Source organism: Pelophylax lessonae (genome assembly GCF_965119305.1).
Source record: "Pelophylax lessonae genome assembly, chromosome: 2".
In the NCBI taxonomy this organism is placed as follows: Eukaryota; Metazoa; Chordata; class Amphibia; order Anura; family Ranidae; genus Pelophylax; species Pelophylax lessonae.
Genome location: NC_138769.1, coordinates 390,492,853 through 390,512,551, shown reverse-complemented (window position 1 = coordinate 390,512,551; position 19,699 = coordinate 390,492,853). Strand labels below are relative to the sequence as shown.

General features: G+C 46.6%; 1 protein-coding gene across 1 annotated transcript in view; it reads right to left on the bottom strand.

Moving 5' to 3' along the window:
* The window catches only part of TEX14 (testis expressed 14, intercellular bridge forming factor), a gene marked incomplete at both ends in the record, with an annotated part of 675,561 nt that overhangs the window by 101,403 nt on the left and 554,459 nt on the right, over window positions 1–19,699 (bottom strand). The window lies entirely within an intron of this gene.

The following is a 19,699-nucleotide window of genomic DNA, read 5'->3' as shown; positions in this document are numbered from 1 at the left end:
TGTCTGATCCATTTCAAAAAGGTTGCCGCAGGCGCAGCCATACCCTTCCGAGGGCCCTCGGGAAGGACAAAAATGGGAATCTGACTTGCTGAAGGATTCAGTAGACGACAGGTACACCCTGATCGCCCGGACTACATCCAAGGAATGCAAGGCAAACTCCTTAGGATGCTTAGGATTCGCCCACAGCGAAGGCAAGACAATATCCTCATTAAAGGTGAAACTCGGAAACCACCTTAGGAAGAATTGCTTGGTTAGGTTGCAAGACCACCTTATCCCTATGAACAACCAGGTAAGGGGAGCGGCAAGACAGGGTCGCCAACTCCGACACTCTACGAGCAGATGTAATCGCCACCAGAAAAGCAACTTTCCGTGACAGCACAGGCAGAGGAATCTCCCTGATGTTATCAAAGGGAGGACGTTGCAAAACCGACAGGACCAAATTCAAGTACCAAGGAGGTAAAGGCGCCCTCCGAGGAGGAGCCAAATGACGCACCCCTTGAATAAAGGTGCGTATCAAAGAGTTCGACGCCAAGGGGCGCTGAAAAAGGATTGCCAGCGCAGACAACTGACCCTTAATAGTGGTCAGTGCAAAAGACGCTGGTCCACACCAGATTGCAGGAAGGCCAACACCCTTGCTACCGAAAAGGAGCGAGGATGGACGCCCCAGGATTCACACCAGGCAAAATAAGCCTTCCAGGCCTTCCTAGCCTTGAGCAGGGTAGGAATGACCGCCGACGAGAGACCCCGATCTCTCAGGAATTGGCTTTCAACAGCCACGCCGTTAAAGCCAGCGACTGTAAAGCAGGATGGAAGATCGGCCCCTGAGACAGTAGATCGTCTCGTAACGGAAGCCGCCATGGAGGCTCGATGACCAGTTGCCTGATGTCCACATACCAAGTCCGGGGCCACCAGAATCACCAACTTCGGTTCCGAGACCAACCTGCGAAGGAACCTGGACAACAACTGAATCGGGGGGAAGGCATAAATCAGACGATACTGATTCCAAGGCACCACCAGCGCATTCGAGGCATCTGCCAGAGGATCGTGCGTTCTCACCACGAACCTTCCCACCTTGTTGTTTAGCCTGGACGCGAACAGATCCAAATCCGGGGATCCCCCTCGCGCACACAGCATCTGAAACACCTCCGGGTGTAGGGACCATTCCCCCTGGTCCAGGGTCTGGTGGCTTAGGTAATCGGCCTGCCAATTCTCCACACCTGGAATGTGGACTGCCAAAATCGCCGGGACCTGCGTCTCGGCCCAAGACAGAATTTTGGTCACTTCCTGGGCCGCCCGGGCACTCCTGGTGCCCCCTTGGTGATTGATGTAAGCCACCGCAGTGGCGTTGTCCGTCTGCACCGGCACAGGGCGGCCCCGAAGATGATCCGACCAACAGAGCAAGCACAGTCTGATCGCTCGCAGTTCCAAGATGTTTATGGGCAGAGAGGATTCCTCCTCCGACCAAGTGCCCTGGGCAGATAGAGTGCCCAGAACGCCACCCCAGGCCGCCAGGCTGGCGTCCGTGGTGACCACCGTCCACAACAACTGGAGTGTCTGAACCGTAGTTGACAGATCGCGTAACAGACACTGGCTGGCATTCGATCTTAACAGGAGATCGTCCAGATAGCCCAAGATTGCAATTCCCTGCGCCCGCAACAGGGCCAGAACAGGAGCCAACACTTTGGTAAACACCCTTGGAGCCGAAGCGAGACCGAAAGGTAACGCCACAAACTGATAGTGTTCCTCCGCGATTGCGAATCGGAGGTATCTCTGATGACCCTCGAATATGGGGATGTGTAGATACGCATCCTTGAGATCGATGGAAGCCAGGAAGTCTCCCGGGCTCAGGGAGGCCACCACCAAGCGGAGGGATTCCATGCAGAATTTTTGAACCCGCACGAAGCAGTTCAGAGCTTTCAAGTCCAGAATAGGACGTACCTTGCCCTCCTTTCTGGGCACAGTGAACAGATTAGAGTAAAACCCCTGAAACCTGTCCCGATGCGACACCGGGACGATTACCCCCTGGGCGAGAAGATCCTGAACCACCCGATCTCGTAAGCGATCTAGGGTCAAACGAAGATTTGAAGGAAAGAATCTGTCCGCTGGACGCGAAAGGAATTCGATCTTGTAACCTGATCGAATGATTTCCTGAACCCACCTGTCCGGAATCCGGCGCAGCCAAGGTTCGAGAAAACCGCGCAGACGTCCCCCCACCCCTGGAACGGGTGAGGGTTTCCCTTCAGGTCGAGGCGGACTGGGCGGCTTTTGACCAAGGATTCTTCTGGCCACCATGGCCTTTGAAGGATTTGCCCTTGTTCTGTGCCTTGAAGGCACGAAAGGACCCCTGATTTGGTTTAAAAGAAGGGCCCCGCTTACCGCGGAAAAACTTACCCATAGGATTCTGGGGCAGCAAAGTGCTCTTGCCCCCAGTGACCCCCTTAATCAATTCGTCCAAGGAGGAAGAAGGGAACACTTGTGCCGCCTTCTGGGTTCTATGGGTCCCAAAAGAAGACCGCTTACCCGGCGGGTTGGGCTCATCCTCTAAATGTAGTGTATCCTTAACAGTGGTAATAAGCGCAGACATAGCAGCGCGTTCTCTGGCCGTCCCGCGATACACTACATAGAAAATGGCTGCTGATCGCCCTTACTGAAGCCAGAGCAGCTGCCCACACCCAAAATGGCGGCCCTGTGGTTTTACACCGCAGCAGCCCTCACATGCTAGCCTGCTCCCCACAAAAACACACACAACAGTGCCGCAGGGGGCAGGGACCCCCACAGAGCGTCCTGGACGCGATAGTGCCCCCGCAGGGACCGGGAGGGAATGCGAGCCCATGACACACAGACATGAGGGAGAACACAGACTCTCAGCAGATTGTCATCCCCAGAACAGAGGCCCCACACAGAATGTACTCACCGGTCCATGATGGCGTGGGTGCCGCTCTGCGACTGAAGCCTCCCACCCCATTTGGTGGGGGTGCCGTCAGCCAAACAGGATTCTAGCAATGCACGGAAACTGCAGTTGAGGCATCCTAGCGAGGTGGCCTCGCAGGCTTTTGTCCCTGAGGACAGGGACAGGTCATTTGCGAGGCCAGGGCATACACATCAGTGTTAATTTCGTTGACTAAAATGTTTTCGTCGACTAAGTTAACACAATTTTAGTCGACTAAAATACGACTAAAACTAAAAAAATTCAGATGACTAAAATACGACTAAAACTAAAATTGCATTTTAGTCAAAAGACTATAACTAAAACTAAATCGATATTTGCTGCAAAATTAACACTGGTGCATGCTGAAAGCTTAATACCACCATAAATAAAAACATATTCGATTTTTCACTCCAGGACCAGCACTAGTATATAATGAGTTTGGAAATTGTAGAGAAATGCTTAAATAATGCATTACAAATTACAATTGAACTACACCCATTCGATTATAGATGACTAAAATGAGTTTTAGTCGACTAAAATGTAGGACGTTTTAGTCGACTAAAATGTACTGGAGTTTTAGTCGACTAAATACGACTAAAACTAAAACACTTGCAGAAGACTAAAATGGGACTAAAACTAAAATGCCATTTTAGTCCTAAGACTAAAACTAAATTGAAATTTGCTGCCAAAATTAACACTGATACACATAGCCTGCTAAACGCTCGATGGCAGGCTGGGATTCCGTATGGCTCTTGTACAACCAGTCCAATTCCCAGCTCCGCAAACGCTGTAGTCTTCCGAAGATCCGACTAACTAAGCGCAGAACAAATAAAAAGCTAGTAGTGCAAAGAAAACACTTGGCATAAAATAAAAGTAATAAAACAGAAGAAAGGCTGAGACTGTAGCCCCAGCACAGGGAAGCCTATCTTACTCCTAACTAGGCAGAAGACAAACTGAGTTGGGAATGCTGATAGCAGGGGGGTATTGGACCAGTGGGACAGCTCCTATAGGTGTGTCTATGCAAACTGTTTTGTTTTTTAACAAGTCTTATGCCTAGCTTGCTCCTATGGATAAGAGGTCAATTCCCATTGGTGAAGACTATATGAGGGGTGGCGACTGTCAGAGGACGTAAGAGAAATATGCACTGTTACTGTACTAATGACACTGGCAAAGAAGGCGTTAACACTAGGGGCGATCAAAGGGTTAAATGTGTCCCTAGGGGGCGCTTTCTAACTGTGTGGGGGATGGACTTATGAAATGAACATAGGGGCCTGTGTTCCTAAATAGGAGGAACAAAGGAGCCCTGTGTTCATTGCTGACAGAACAGCAGTCTGCTGTTTACAATGGCAGACCTCTGTTCTGTCTCCACAGAGAGCAATTGGGGGTGCCCAGCATCACTCACGGCCGCCGGCCCCGCAGATCAGCTTCCCCTATGGCGAATGGGCACGTGCGTGCCCCCCACGATCGTTCCTGTGAAGCGACAAACAGGTATGTCATTTTCCCGGGAACCTGCCGACCTGCCGTCGGTGGCTGGTTGGCAGGTGGTTAATGCACTCTATGCATTAGGATAAAAAACCTTGTGTGCAAGGACCCCCCCCCCCAATACTTACCTAAGCTCCCTCTCGATCCAACGATATTGCCAACGAAAGCCTTGAAGCCCTGATTGGCTGAGATACAGCAGCGGACGCCATTGGCTCCCGCTGCTGTCAATCAAAGTCAGCGAGCCAGTGAGGGGTGGGGCCCAGCAACAGCACCATGACTGAATCAACACACAGAGCAGCGGCTCGGCTCATGGGCCCCCATAGCAAGCTGCTTGCTATGGGGGTACTCAGCAGGAAGGAGGGGCCAGGAGTGCCCATGGGGGACCGGAGAAGAGGAGGATTTAGGCTGCTCTGTGCCAAACCATTGCGCACAGCAGGTAAGTATGACATGTTTGCTATTTTTAAACAAAAAATCATTTCCAATCACTGAAGGCCTCTATAATTTGCCTACAGGAAACCCATTTCTGCAAAAACTCAGCTCCTAAATATTTCAGCATCAAACTATCCTCTTGTGTATCAAGTCAATGCCCAGACCAAAAAGAGAGGCATCCTCATAGCTTTTCACAAGTCTATGCAATTCACTTGTATTAAAGAAATCAAAGACCATGCCGAATGCTATCTACTTCTTACCCAAAAATCTTCTTGATGAAAGGTTACCATCACAACATGTTACGCTCCTAATTGCCTTTCTTTAAACACTTGTTGCACATCATTGGGCACCATCAAGTAGGCACCCTCCTCTTTTGCTGGGATTCAAACACGGTCTTCTTCCCATTTCTAAACAGATCTGACTCACTCTGGCTCATTGAGGACCCTCCTTGCTTAACACACTCTGGAAGATTGTTTGAGGGAGAGACACTCTATCCCTCAGGACTACACTTACTACTCCTCCCACCATAACTCCTTTTCCCACATCAATCATATTTTTCTATTTCACACTATGCTAGCTTTCGTTGTGGCAATACGAATACTTCCAATTTCATGGTTTGACCATTCTACAGTATTCTTAACACTATCATCCTTGCTAGCAGAAGGTAAAGACCCATCTTGGTCTGTAAACAAATCACTGATGCCCCACTGTAAACATTTATTTACTATAGACTATTTGGTTCACAATAGGATGCCTGATATTTCTGACCTAACTTTTTGGGAAAAAAAGAACGCAAAACAAAACTCCTACTTCTCGAGTGTGACTATATGGTAAAGGCCTGGCTGGGCCTTCGGGCTTGACCCAAGACAGCGGTAGGTGCTTCATTTTCCAGAATCTACCTCGTGTATGGGACTCCTGGCTTCTAGGCCTCGATTCCCCTGTCTCGATGGAGGAAGTTCTTGCAGCCAGCAAAACACTAAAACCATGCAAAAGACCTTGTCTGGATGCTTTTCAGATATCCTTGCACCCTTACTATGTAATGCTTTCAACAACCTCCACAATCATGGGTACTTCCGGCCAGAATTCCTTCAGGCATCTATTTCTATGATTCCCAAACCCAACACTAATGACACCCAATGCTCCAATCTTTGACCAATATCCCTTTTGAATGTTGATATTAACCTTGACTAGAGACTACTCCTCCTTATATGATGCTAATTACCCACCTCTTCTTCAGAAACTTCACACTCTTTCTGATACTTTGGACGCACATCACCTCTCATTATGGCTATAAAAATGTCATACTTACCCAACTGCTTTAACTACTTAGGGTTCAACCAATTATGGTCCCTAAGGTAGTGAAGCCCCAAATCCAGAAACGTGTGATGCGCTTTTTATGGAATAACAGAAAACTTAGGATCTCCACCCAGGTCCTGTACTAAACATTGATAAAGTAGGGGCACGACGAAACATGTTGGGCTGTGACTCGGTGTAAACATTAAAAGATTGGCGGCAGTGACGAGACTGGACTGATAGTATAGGCACACAGGTGGCCAAATATGGTGGTTAGAGCCTGTCAGCTATCCTTTTGAAGTGCTGGTCATGTTACTGGAGATCGAGTGGAATTTATTGATGTGTCTGTAACAAGAACATTTCTGGTGAGATATACTCTATTTAAATAAAGATTTTACTTAAATTTTTTCTTTGTATGGGATTCCTACTTAACACCAGCAGCTTTGGAATTGTGGAGCGGAGTAAAGATTGAACGAGGTTCGTTAAGAAGAGTTGTGTGAAGATTTACAGTATTGTATGAAATGCATAGTGCTTGTCTGTGAAATGACAAGCAATACTGTTTGGTAAATGTTCTACCTTCATTAAGATAAGGAGTTTGCACAGAGCTTTTATTATTGGTTGTTGTGGAAGAAGAGATTTGAGGTACAGTTGAACTTTTAATGTTTCTTGGACTCACATATACACTATGGTGTTTTGATGACTCTAATATTGTTTGACTAACACAAATATGTTCACATATATGGATTGCAATACATAGAATAAAATGAAATAAATATCAATAGTCCCAATTGGCTCAGCAAGTAGCCAGTGAAAATTTCTAACATCAATCAAATAAAGTGCTCAGGTGCTGGAAAGGCAAACACATGCTGCAGTGGTGCGATGCTAAAGTGACTCCTCTCCCCAAGAGTGATTCCACTTACCGGACGGTGTGGACCCCTAGACCGTACGGCGTGAGGGTCACACAGGCAGAGTCCGGTATAAGATCCGGGCAGCTATCCTTGGAACCAAGTTGGCAACCAATTTGAGTCTCCTAGGTTCTCTCACCGGATGGTGGTCATATAGGGGAAAAAAGGATACCAATAGCGTAATCCTGCTACAAATGCTTTATTGTTGCCAACACAAAGTATAAAACTCACATTTCATGTGAAGAAAACAAGCGATGGATTTACAAGGTGGTAGATCCTCTTTGGATGACGGTGTGCAGCGGGGCTTGGCTCCGGCGTGCGTTCCACCGCTACCGGAAGGGACGTTGCTACGGGCGTAAGCCGGAAATTGCGTCGACGCGTTTCGCCAGCCAATGGCGTTCTCACAGACGAATTTCCGGCTTCTAGATGGGCGGTCTCTTTATACCGCTCCTAATTGGTCATAATTGGGCATTTCCTTTTCCCGTTGGGTGTACCTGACCTCATGTACACCCAACCGGAAGTCAGCTCTGGCATGTTTACTTCCAAAGTGGCTTACAAATATCCACATAACGGTATCAAAAACAATGTAAGAATATATAAAACCCTTAATATTGCGTGAAAAGCCGTACTCAACCAGGAAATGCTCCCATTTCTAATGTTGGTCCGCTTTGGAATCACGAGGGTGTTTTAAGATATATTTAAACCAAAATTTCATAACAGGTATATAACTGCTGGACTATTTATTTAATTAAAATTCCATATTTATTAAAAATCAATAAAATTCGTAAAATGCAGAAATACTAGATATATAAATGGGAATAATATAATATTCCATATAATAAAATTCCAGAATGGGAACATTTCCCACTATTGGGTGGTTCTGGTGGGGATGGCCATCTCCACAATATACAATCCCCAAAAAGATTGGGGCCCCCCCTTTTCAAGAAAAGGAACTATATAAATAGGTTTACAAATGGTGAAGTGAACGATCTGCTGTGTGTAAAAAGGTAGAACTGGAAAATAATTAAAAATATTAAAAAATACTCTTGAAAGCCAAACTGACCTGGATCATGTTAAATGAACGAATGGTGGCAATATTGAATGATAGGATGCGCATGTTTGATAAAACTTGGGACCCCTGGATAAGGTACCTGGCGGGCCCCTCATAGGGGTGCTCGGGTGCCTTGGTAGCATTGGTTGGGTTGTTGTGGGGGGGATTTCCCCCGGCGGGGCGGGCGGGGCCTGGGTGTCGACCCTCGGCCTTCTATTTTCTCCATAGCCGCTGATGTCTCTTTCTTCTCTCTCCCTCTTCCATTCCTGCTGCCCTCCTCTGCAGTTTCCTCCTTTTCCCCCAGTCTGGTCCCTTTCCCTCTATCTATTTTTTCTCTTTTTTCTTAATTTCTGATATTTTTCTGACGGTGCACGGACGACAGGCTGTGCCCCCCACTAGTGGAGGGTTTGCTATAGGGGTTGGGGTTCGCCCCCTCTGGAAGGGCGCAGTGAGTTCCCGTAGGGGCGCCATTGAGGGGTCGGGCCCGGACCGTCGGTCCTGTAGGATGTAATAGCGGGGGCGCTGTCTGTCTGGGTGCCGCTATGCTTTCGCACTGTTGGTTGGATGCCTAACTTAAGTTTACATTTTAGGTTATAGTCTTATTGACTACCCATTTTGCTTTTGTGTTTTTCTGCATTGGCACTAATGTATGTCTTGTTTTCTGAGATATTTACTGTATACATACGAAGTATTTGAGCCATGTTGGCTCCTAGTGCACTGTTAACGCTTTCTTTCCAAAAAAAACTTTAATAAAAACATTGAAACATAAAAATATTAAAAAATAAATAAAATTAAATTAAAATAAATAGGAAAATTGGGCCATACCTTGAAAACAAGTTTAAAAACCCCTTACATATATTTTAAGTGAATGTTTTCCATATAAGGCAATGAGATAAAAACGAAAAAGAAGGGGACAAAAGGAGTAAACCATAGGCAAGACCTAAAAAGGATTTTAAAATCATTCTAAATTGACTTTAAAACCGATTTTTAAAATAGGGTCAAGGGCAGGATAAGAACTCAAATATCATCACCAATTGGATAAAAAGCAATTTAGATCAAAATCTATATTTAGCCCATGGGGGTGAAGGGTCTTTAAATGGTATATCCATTTCCCTGGCCTGAGCACTTTATTTGATTGATGTTAGAAATTTTCACTGGCTACTTGCTGAGCCAATTGGGACTATTGATATTTATTTCATTTTATTCTATGTATTGCACACTATTTTGGACTATCAATTAGCACTATTTATGTACCTATTTATCTTTATTATTTTATGTCACTGGGTTGTAACCACCATTGGAGATTTATATATTTTTTGAATATTTATTTTTATTGCACTGACCACCCCATTAGGTTGGCTATACCAATTTTTGCGCTGTTTACACTTGGCACATTATTTCTTTGAATCATTTTGATTTATGCACAGCAGCACTTTTTGGTAATTATATTAACATAGCGCGGCAATAATTTTTTGCACTATACATATATGGATTGACTTATATGAATTTATTTTCTTTGAATGTATATATATTCCTAATGTGTAAAAACAGCGCTGCTAGTAGCTTATCTTCATTTGTTTTATGTACCAATCCAGACCTCAGGGCAACCTGGGCATTCCATGCTTCTTGAGATATTACTGCACAGCCTAATTAGTCCACCTGGCCAAATATCATGCTAGCCAGGAAACCCCGTTGTGGGTTCATACAGATGCTCACGACTGCACCCCCCCATATATTCATAATTTACTGTGGCTCCCCCCTTGTGATAGAAAGGGCCTATCCAACCCAATCACATGACAACTGAGGCGACTTTGGGACAGCCAAAAAGACTCCAGTGGATTTCTTTCTCTCCACTATTATCACATTTTCATAATACCTAATTTCTGCCTGGCTTTGAATCCACCAGGGTCGTTAACACCTTCCCGCCTGGCCTATTGTACAATGATGGCTGGGCGGGAGCACTGTTGTTCTGGGAGGGCGCCATATGATGTCCTCCCAGGATCAGACTACGCTCCAGCCCGATCTGTCACCCGCCGTGCCCATCGGACACAGCCGATGACAGACCACTATACTGGCCCGCTGACAGTACCATGTGACCACTGTGGCCAATCACAGCTGATCACATGACAGTGGTACACAATGGAAGGCTTTGTTACATGCCTTTCATTATGTATTATTGTGATGAGCTATATGATTGGTCACAGTCACTACATGGTACAAACAGGGCCTAACACAGCCCAGCTATACCATGTGATTTACTGCGGCCAATCACAGCTAATCACTATAGTAAACACTGAATTAGTAGTTTTCATTCAGAAAAAAAAAAAGGATTTTTAACTTACCGTAAAATCCTCTTCTCTTAGGTTCATTGACGGATGCAGTCCTCTGATGCATATCAGTGAGGTTATACCGTCCCCTACAGGAGTAGAACAACAGGCAGAAAAGATTTCTGGCTACGCCTATGGGCAGTCCCTGGAGGGTATACCCTTTCTCTTCCTGCATAGGATGTCTGTTTTGTATCAAAGCAGTGTCAGAGAAAACAACACCAACCCACTCAAAAAAAATAGAGGGGCAGGTACTGCGTCCGTCAATGGACCTAAGAGAAAAGGATTTTAAGGCAAGTTAAAAATCCAGTTTTCTCTATCGTTCATTGACAGACGCAGTCCTTTGATGCATATCAGTAGGGACGTCCCAAAGCAGTACCCAAATGAGGGGTGGGAACAGCAGAACAGTCCCCAAGGCCAACATGGCCAACCAGGCAACATAGGACTCATCACAACAACAAGATGAGGTCCACCTGAAAACCAAACAGGAACACCCTCAAGGAAGGCCAAGGGGCCCTCTAAACAGCAGCCTGCAAAACTTTGTGGCCAAAGGAAGCATCCACAGATGCCAGCACATCCACCTTATAAAATTTGGTAAAGGTGTGAACAGACAACCAGGTCACAGACTTGAACACCTGAAGCACAGATGCCTGATGGTGAAAAGCCCAGGAAGCACTAAGCGCCCAAGTAGAATGCGCCTTGACAGGGAAAGGTGGAACCTGACCCTTAATGGAATAAGTCTGCACCACTGTCTGTCTGATCCATCTGGAAATAGTAGCAGCAGACGCAGGCAGCTCTTTCTTTGGGCAATCTGTGAGCACAAAAGTGTGCGTCAGACTTGCGAAAAGACTTAGACGCCAAATACACCTTGATCGCCCGAACAACATCCAGGGTATGCAGAGCAAATTCCTTAGGATGTGTAGGCTTAGGACACAAAGAAGGTAACACGATGTCATCATTTAAGTGAAAACTGGAAACCACCTTCGGCAGGAAGGATGGACCTGGCCGAAGCACCACCTTATCCCTGTGAACCACCAGGTAAGGAGAATGACAGGACAACGCCGCCAGTTCCGACACCCTGTGCACAGAAGTGATAGCCACCAAGAAGGCCACCTTCTGAGACAAGGTAAGCAGGGGAATCTCCTGAATACTCTCAAAGGGAGGCCTCTGGAGAACGGACAGCACCAAATTAAGGTCCCAAGGTGGTAGCGGAGGTCGCACTGGAGGTACCAAGTGTCACACCATCTGGATGAAGTTACGCACCAGGGAATAGGTGGCCAACGGCCTCTGGAAGAAAATAGCCAAGGCCTGACCCTTTATAGTACTCAAGGCCAGCTTTTGATAAACTCCCCGTTGAAGGAAAGCAAAGACCCGAGCCACCGAATAGGAGCGAGGGTGGGTCCCAAGGGACTCACACCAAGCAATGTACGACTTCCATGTGCAATGCTAAATCTTCCGCAGAGTGGGAATCACTGAAGCAGACAATCCCCTGTCCTTCAGCACCTGGCTTTAAACAGCCAAGCCTTCAAAGCCAGCGACTGTAAAGCAGGATGGAAGATTGGCCCCTGAGACAGGGCGTCTGCGACAGGCCTGACCAGGTCAGAGTACCAAGCTCAATGAGGCCAGTCCAGAGCCACCAGAATGACCGGAATCCCTTCCGCCTCTATCCTGCAAAGAAGTCTTGGCAGCAACTTGAGAGGAGGAAAGGCATACATCAGCCGGTACTGGCCCCAGGGGGCCACCAGTGCGTCTGCGGCGCCTGACAGAAGGTCCTGAGAGCAGGCAACAAACCTCTGTACCTTCCTGTTGATTTGAGACGCCAACAGATCCCTGTCTGGAGTACCTCAACAAATGCACAACTGCTGAAACACCTCCGGATGCAGGGACCACTCGTCTGCATCTAAGGCCTTGCGGCTGAGGTAATCCACCTGCCAATTTTCCACTCCCGGAATGTGGACAGCGGAGAACTGGAACATGGCACTCTGCTCAATGTAGAATGCCTGCCACTTCCAGGGGCCGCAAGGACACTCTTGGTGCCCCATTGGTGATTGATATAAGCCACGACCATGGCATTGTCCAAATGAATGTGAACTGGACAACCTTCCAGACGTTCGTTTCAGTGTGCCAGGCAAAGCCGGATCGCTCTCAGCTCCAGGACATTGATCAGCAATTGAGATTCCTCTAGGGACCAGACTCTCTGAGCCGAGTCCTGATTGAGGACTCCCCCCGACCGGACAGATTGTCATGGTGACAATTGGCCAAATCCGAAGGTCCAGAGAATTCAAGGTTTTTGTTCCACTTGAGAAGAATTTCCCTTTGAAGAACCCTCATGTGGAATTGAGCGAATGGGACAGCCTCAAAGGAGGACACCATCAGTCCCAGCATCTCTCATACAGGTCCGAAGGGACGACCGGTCGTTGGACATCAACAGCTGAACCACAGACTGAAGTCTCTGGAGTTTTTCCGGGGGAAGAAACACCCTGGCTAAGGACAAGTCCAAAGTCAGGCCCAGATAGACCAGTCTCATAGAAAGGGGTCAGAGACGACTTCTGAAGATTCACAATCCACCCGAACTCCTCCAGAGTTCTCATGGTGACCGCCATGTTTGCCGTCAGCAACGCAGGGGACTCCGCACGGAGAATCAGATCATCCCGGTAACCCAGGACCGATATCCCCCACTGCCATAACAGTGCCAGGACTGGGGCCAACACCTTTGTGAAGACCAGGGGAGCGGAGGCGAGACCAAAGGGTAATGCCACAAACTGATAGTGATCCTCTCCCATGGCACAACGGAGAAACCGTTGGTGAGCGGCACAGATTGGTATGTGAAGGTAGGCATCCTTGATGTCTATGGAAGCCAGGAAATCCCCCTGATGTAGGGAAGCCACCACCGTGCGAATATTTTCCATCTTGAACTTTTGAGCGCGCACGAACATATTGGGTGCCTTCAGGTCCAGGATCGGACGCACCTTGCCCTCCTTCTTGGGAACCGTGAACAGGTTGGAATAAAACCCATAAAAGCGTTCCGCGTGTGGAACCGAAACTATCACTCCTTGCTGTAGCAGGTCCTGCACTGCCCTATAGAGCGCCCGCAAGCGATCCTGGGACAGGCGGACGTTGGAAGGGAAAATCCTGAGTGGAGGGACGGATCAAAACTTGATCTTGTATCCGGACCGCACAACCTCACGGACCCACCTGTCTGGGATCCGGGCCAGCCACAAGTCCGAGAACCGGCAAAGGCGTCCCCCCACCCCAGTCACGAGTGAGGGCGCACCTTCAGGCCTAGGGGGCCTTGTCCGCAGGCCTAGAGGAACCAGACTTCTGTTTTCCAGACCAGGGACACTTAGAACCACCCGAGGGAGTCTTAAAGGGCTTTGCCTTATCGGCTGCCCCCGAGGAACGAAAGTATTTTCTGTGAGCCGAAAAGGATGGACCCCACCTACGCAGAGAGTCCTTACCCTTGCAAGCCTGCAGAAGAAAAGTACTCTTACCCCCTGTAAGACCTTTAATAATGTTGTCCAGGGTAGCCCCAAACAGACAGCCCCCTTGAAAGGGAAATCCGTCAAGGCCTTCTTAGAAGTCTGATCCGCAGACCAACACTTCAGCCAGAGAATACACCTGATGACCACTGCCGAAAACCGACAGGCCACCCAACAGGGAAACAGTGTCTAGCGGGGCATCATAAGCAAATTGCAGCCCCTGCACCATCTGGTCCAACAGCTCCCCAAAGGCCTGCCCTCCACGCCTATACAGCCACCGTCTGTGTGACAAGGTCCGTAGTAAAAGTAGGCCACAGTGCAGTCCCTGCCAGAGCCTCCGCCTTCCTATACTCTGGATCCTTAAAGGTGGTACCTACCACTCCTTCACCAGAGACTCCTCAAAGGGGTAGCGTTTAGTAATCCGTCTAGACACCCCAGGGGAAAGTTTCGGCCGGTCCCATTCTTTTGCAAGTAGGCCAACAAAATAAGTGGGGAAAGGAAAAACTTTTCCACCCTGGAAGGCTTATAGGTGCCAAAGGCAACCGGCGCCCCAGGAGCGACAATCGCATCCTCCAATTTCAGGGTTTCATGCACAGAAACAACCAGTGCCTTATCTTGCGCAGCAGTATAGGTAGAAATCTCATCCTTACTATCAAAGGAGGCAGGGGGTGGGGTACCAGACCTGGCTGGGGTACCCACGTCTGCGGTGGCTGAGTCAGACTCAGAATCTGAGACATCAGATGAGGCAGGGGGTCTAAAGGCCACCTCCACCCGACACACAAATGCTTCCAGAACCACTGAAATTGCATTGGTGGACAGTTGAGATCAGAAAGGCCCTGCGGCCTCCGTAAGGGGGTCAGGTGGGGACACATGGTCTTAAGGGTCCATGTCGCACTAGTAGTTTTTTTTTTGTATATGAAAAGAGCGGTCCTACAGTGCTACAGCACCCCCTAGAGGTCAGGCATGTGCTGAAACCCCCCCAGAGAGAGAGATTATGCCCCCAGTAACTCACTGGCCCCAGATAGCAGCAATCGGATTAGGAACGTCTTCACGTGTCAGCGGCGGCTCAGTAAAAGGAAGTGAGCCAGGAAGCTGCCTGGGGTGAAGGGAGGGGCTCCTCCCACCAAAAAAGGCCTCCAGGCACACCCACCAGCTTTCACAGCAAAGAATCCACCGCAAAATGGTCGAAAATGGGTGTACCAAGATGGCCACCATCATAGCAGCAGACGTGGCTACAAGAAAATGGTGGCCCCGTGCGGCGAGCGCAGTAACCAGGACCCACAAGGGGACCCCCCGCCAGCCCTCCTAACACCATCCAGCTGGAGGAACTCACCAAGGCCCCCCCTGCACGATCGACTGAGCACCGCGCACGGCGCACCACCCGGCCCCCATGCGGCCTGAAAACGTGGTCCCAGCCCCAGGCAGGCCGAAACAGTCCCCCACGTGGGAGCGAAGGGGGAGGGGGGACGGGAGGCACAACAGGACAGAGGGAAACCCAGGAGTGTGAGGGTCCGACCATCCCAGGGAGGGGCCTGCGTTCACTCCAAAATCCGCCAGGGGAGGGGGGGGAACGTTTACTCACCGCTCCAGGAACACAGGCGGGCACCATCTCCTGATAGGACCCCTCTCCGCCAAAGTGGGGGGGCTGTCGGCCAAATAGGAACACTGCGACATAGGCCTGGACCCTGTCCTGTGCAACCTGGCGAGACATTTATCTCATGGGGCCAGTCCCCGTCCAGTGGGACTATGTCGCGACCGACCCAGCGCGGAGCTAAGTCCTGCACGCGCTAGCTGGCCAGCTGCGGTGACCACTGGATCTAGATTATCCAGCCGTTGCCCAGATCCGGCATTGTTGCTTGAAGATCTCACAGGAAAAAATTCCGGAGAAAAAGGCTAGTTAATAAAAAATCAACATAAAAAAATACTTTTATGGCAGGACCAAAGATCCCAGCAAGGAACTAGGTCCTTACTCCTGACTAGGCAGATTAAAACTGACATCCTATGCAGGAAGAGAGAGGGTATACCCCCAGGGACTGCCCATAGGCGTCCTGCGTCCGTCAATGAACGATAGAGAGAAAAAACGGTAAAGTTCACAATTATAAGCAATCACAGTGTGTAAAATTATATATAGGTACCATACTGAGATGGTTTCCTTTTTTGTTCTTGAGGTCATTCCTCGTGATCCTAGGGGGGGCAATTGGGATAAGCGGATCCTACAGCACGAAACGCTATGGATCGAACGCCTAAATGCCCTTACACCCCCTGGATTGATTGAGGTCAACTCATACAAACATTTTCTATGAAATCTACATATATATATTAGTTACATATTGGTAATGTTTTCCCGGCAAGTGCTGTCTTTTGGATCATTTCTCGATGGATTCTCCCCTACCTCTACTTTTCCCATTCCCTTCCTCCCCTTGGCTTTATTCAATACTTCCTTCCCCCATTTTCTATACTTCGAGTACCCTATATAAAAGCTATATATCCTTTATTCCAATTATGGTTAATTAATATCTTGCTTTTTGATGTTGTATATATATATTTTTTTCTATTTCGTGTATACAGTAAACCCCCCTCCATTGCGGGGGTTACGTTCCGGACCCAGCCGCGAAAAGTGAAATTCCGCGAAATAGAAAAACCCTATTAAAATGCATTGTAGGCATGTTTTTTTTACTGTCACTGTACGTGTAGAAGCATTTTAAGGTCTTTAAACACACTTTTAAAACAATAGAAACTCATTTAAACACATAAAAGATACTAAGAGACATAGCAAGAGCTATGGAAAACACAAAAATATTTCATTTTTAATGATTTATATAGTAAAATAACATTACAAAAAAAACCGCGAATTACCGGGACCGCAAAAACTGAACCGCGATGGAGCGGGCGATTACTGTAATGTTTCATTATTTCTAATTTTTGTATTACATAATAATACATTCATCATGCATAATCTTACTGATGTCTCTTAGTGATTCTTTAATTGCTATTTGCAGCCTTTTTAAGGGTTCTGCGGTATTTGCCAGTCCTTTTTCCCACATTCCCAATGGCCACCTTGGTTTCTGGGGTTTCATCTGGGGCGGGCTGCTTCCTTCTTGGCCGGATGGATTCCCTCCATGGTAGGTATGCTATCCCGCAACCCGGAACTATTTTGTTTCCGGTTTCTGACAGGTTGAGTGCAGTGGATGGGTGGCTCTCCTCCGCCCTATTTCCCGCTGCTCACCAACCAGCTACGCATGCCATGCGGGTTTGGGTCCGGTCGCGTCACACGCCGGTAGGCATGGCCGGCCGGCTTGGAGTCCTTATATACCAGCACTCACTTCATTGCAAACTCTCGGCCATGACTATACTGGATGGGACAACAGGACTGTGCACTTGATATCCACACTGGTGAGATCTTCTTAGAGCGTTACCTCTCCCTCTAGATCGGGCACTTTTTTGGCTTTTCATGGTGTTTGATTACCCTCTTACATTTGTATTTAACAGCCTCCACGCCTCCCTGTCTTGATTGGCGGGGGACACTCGTCTCTGAAGCGCAGCCTTCATATACCTTTTTGTCCATTTGGATTGCATGGTTACTTTTTACATTGGTAAGATCCTGCTGGGACAATATATTTATATACATATATACACCATTCCTTATATACATTTAAAGTCCTAACCAGCACGCAAACATGCTGAATCATCCCTCTTTTTTTCTGTTTATTTACAGTTCTTGTTTTTGATATTCTTTTTAGATGGCGGGTCACGCATGCCCCCTCTTTTTTTAGGCGTTGGTAATATAAACCTTCGTTTATTGCTTATCTTCATCAACCCATCCAGTCTCTAGGCCATTTTTTCATGATTTGAGTTATTCTCCTTGGTGAGTAATTTATTCGTTTTCATTCTTTGATATCTATACTTAACAGTTACATATATATATTTTTTATATTCTTAATAATTATATCCTTTTATACACAACAACCAATGTTGCAAGACAGAATTTTTATCCAATATTAATCACGACATGCAGTTTTGCGTGATTTTATATCCATTTCTATCATATTATATGTCAATGCATTTTTTGCAACCACTAATCTTTATATCTATCTATCTATCTAGGACTCCCATACTCGCCTTGGGGGCATTTTTGATATCTGTCCTGGCTAAATTAGGGGGCCTCCTTCCCCATTTTATCTCTGGGACCAATCTGGCCATCTGGGAACACTGTGGACACTAAGATCACCTTTAAGCTATGTATGTATTTAACATATAACAATATTCGGCTGGAGGTCTTTTCCTTCCTGGCCGCTGAACCCATTTTATAATATATTTTAAAATATATATATATATTAATAAAAAAATAAATATTTAAAACTTTTATTTTTTTTGCAAACTGTCACCAGTCAGTATCCCTGATCACTGCCACACAAGTTATATGATGACGCTATACTGCACTGGTGACAGTATGTAGAACCTTTTTTAAATCCTTTTTTTTTTTTTTTTTTTAATATCTTCATTGTTTGTGACAAAAAATTAAAACTTCAAAAAACTCACAATGCCTCTTAATAAATACCTTGGACAGCCTACTTTCCAAAAAAGGGGGTTATTTGTACTGTCCTGGCATTTTCGTGCCTCAAGAAATGAGATAACATGAAGCCATCAGTACATCATGATTGATCAATTTTTCAGATATTTAGGTATACCATAGTTTGTGGACTCTATAACTTTCCTACAGACTAAATAATATACACTGATTTTAGTTATTTTCAAGAAAGAAATGTATAAGTATACATTTTGGCCTTAATTTCTAAAGAAAGATTATTTATTTGCAAAAGTTTATAACAGAAAGAAAGAAAATTGCGTTTTTTTTTTATACTTTTTGGTATTTTTTCGTTTGTTTTGAAAGAAATAAAAAAAAAAACAGTGGTGATTAAATACCATCAAAAGAAAGCTCTATTTGTGTGAAATAAATGATAAAAATTTTGATATGACTACATCGTTGCATGACCCGCACAATTGTCATTCAAATTGTGACAGAGCTGAAAGCTGAAAAGTGGCCTGGGCAGGAAGGGGGTAAAAGTGTCCGGTACTGAAATCCAGGTACCTAGAGTTTAAATATTATGTGTTGTCTACATTGCATATAGATGGAAGCCCTTTTACCTTTACACAGATGAAAATGTAAAAATGATCCCCACTCAGCAGGTTGATCTCACTCCTACACAATCTTCTAACAACCAAACATACACCTCACCTATCGAACTACATATCTAAATGGAAACGGGACCTACAGCAAATGCTAGACCAAATGCACTGGGACCAGATCTGGGCTTCCATGAAATCAAACTTCAGAAACGCGGAGGAGACCAATTACAAATTGCGGTTTTGGTGGTATATGGTCCCCAGGAGATAGCACAGGTTTGTCCTGGTATTGGATCCTTCTTACATATCTGGTGGACATGTCCTGTGGTTCGACAAGTGTACCAACTCCTCCACACTATTTGACCCAACCCACATATTGAATCCACTGAGGTCTTACTAAACCATAAGTGAGAGGGGATTTCTAAATCTCAATATACCCTTATGACTCATATTCTCACAGCCACCAAACAAGTCCTTGCAAAGGCTTCGTTATCACCATACACTTCCATCTTGGAGGTTAAATCCAAAGTCCATTGGACCCTAACTCCAGAATACTATACCCAAGATCTGTCAAGTCTGGGACCCCTGGATCACTACACTTCTCCTGGAAAATTTAGAGTGCAGATTACCGGAATTGTGATAACCCGCCTTATGGTACACCGACACCAATAACCCTGGAACCC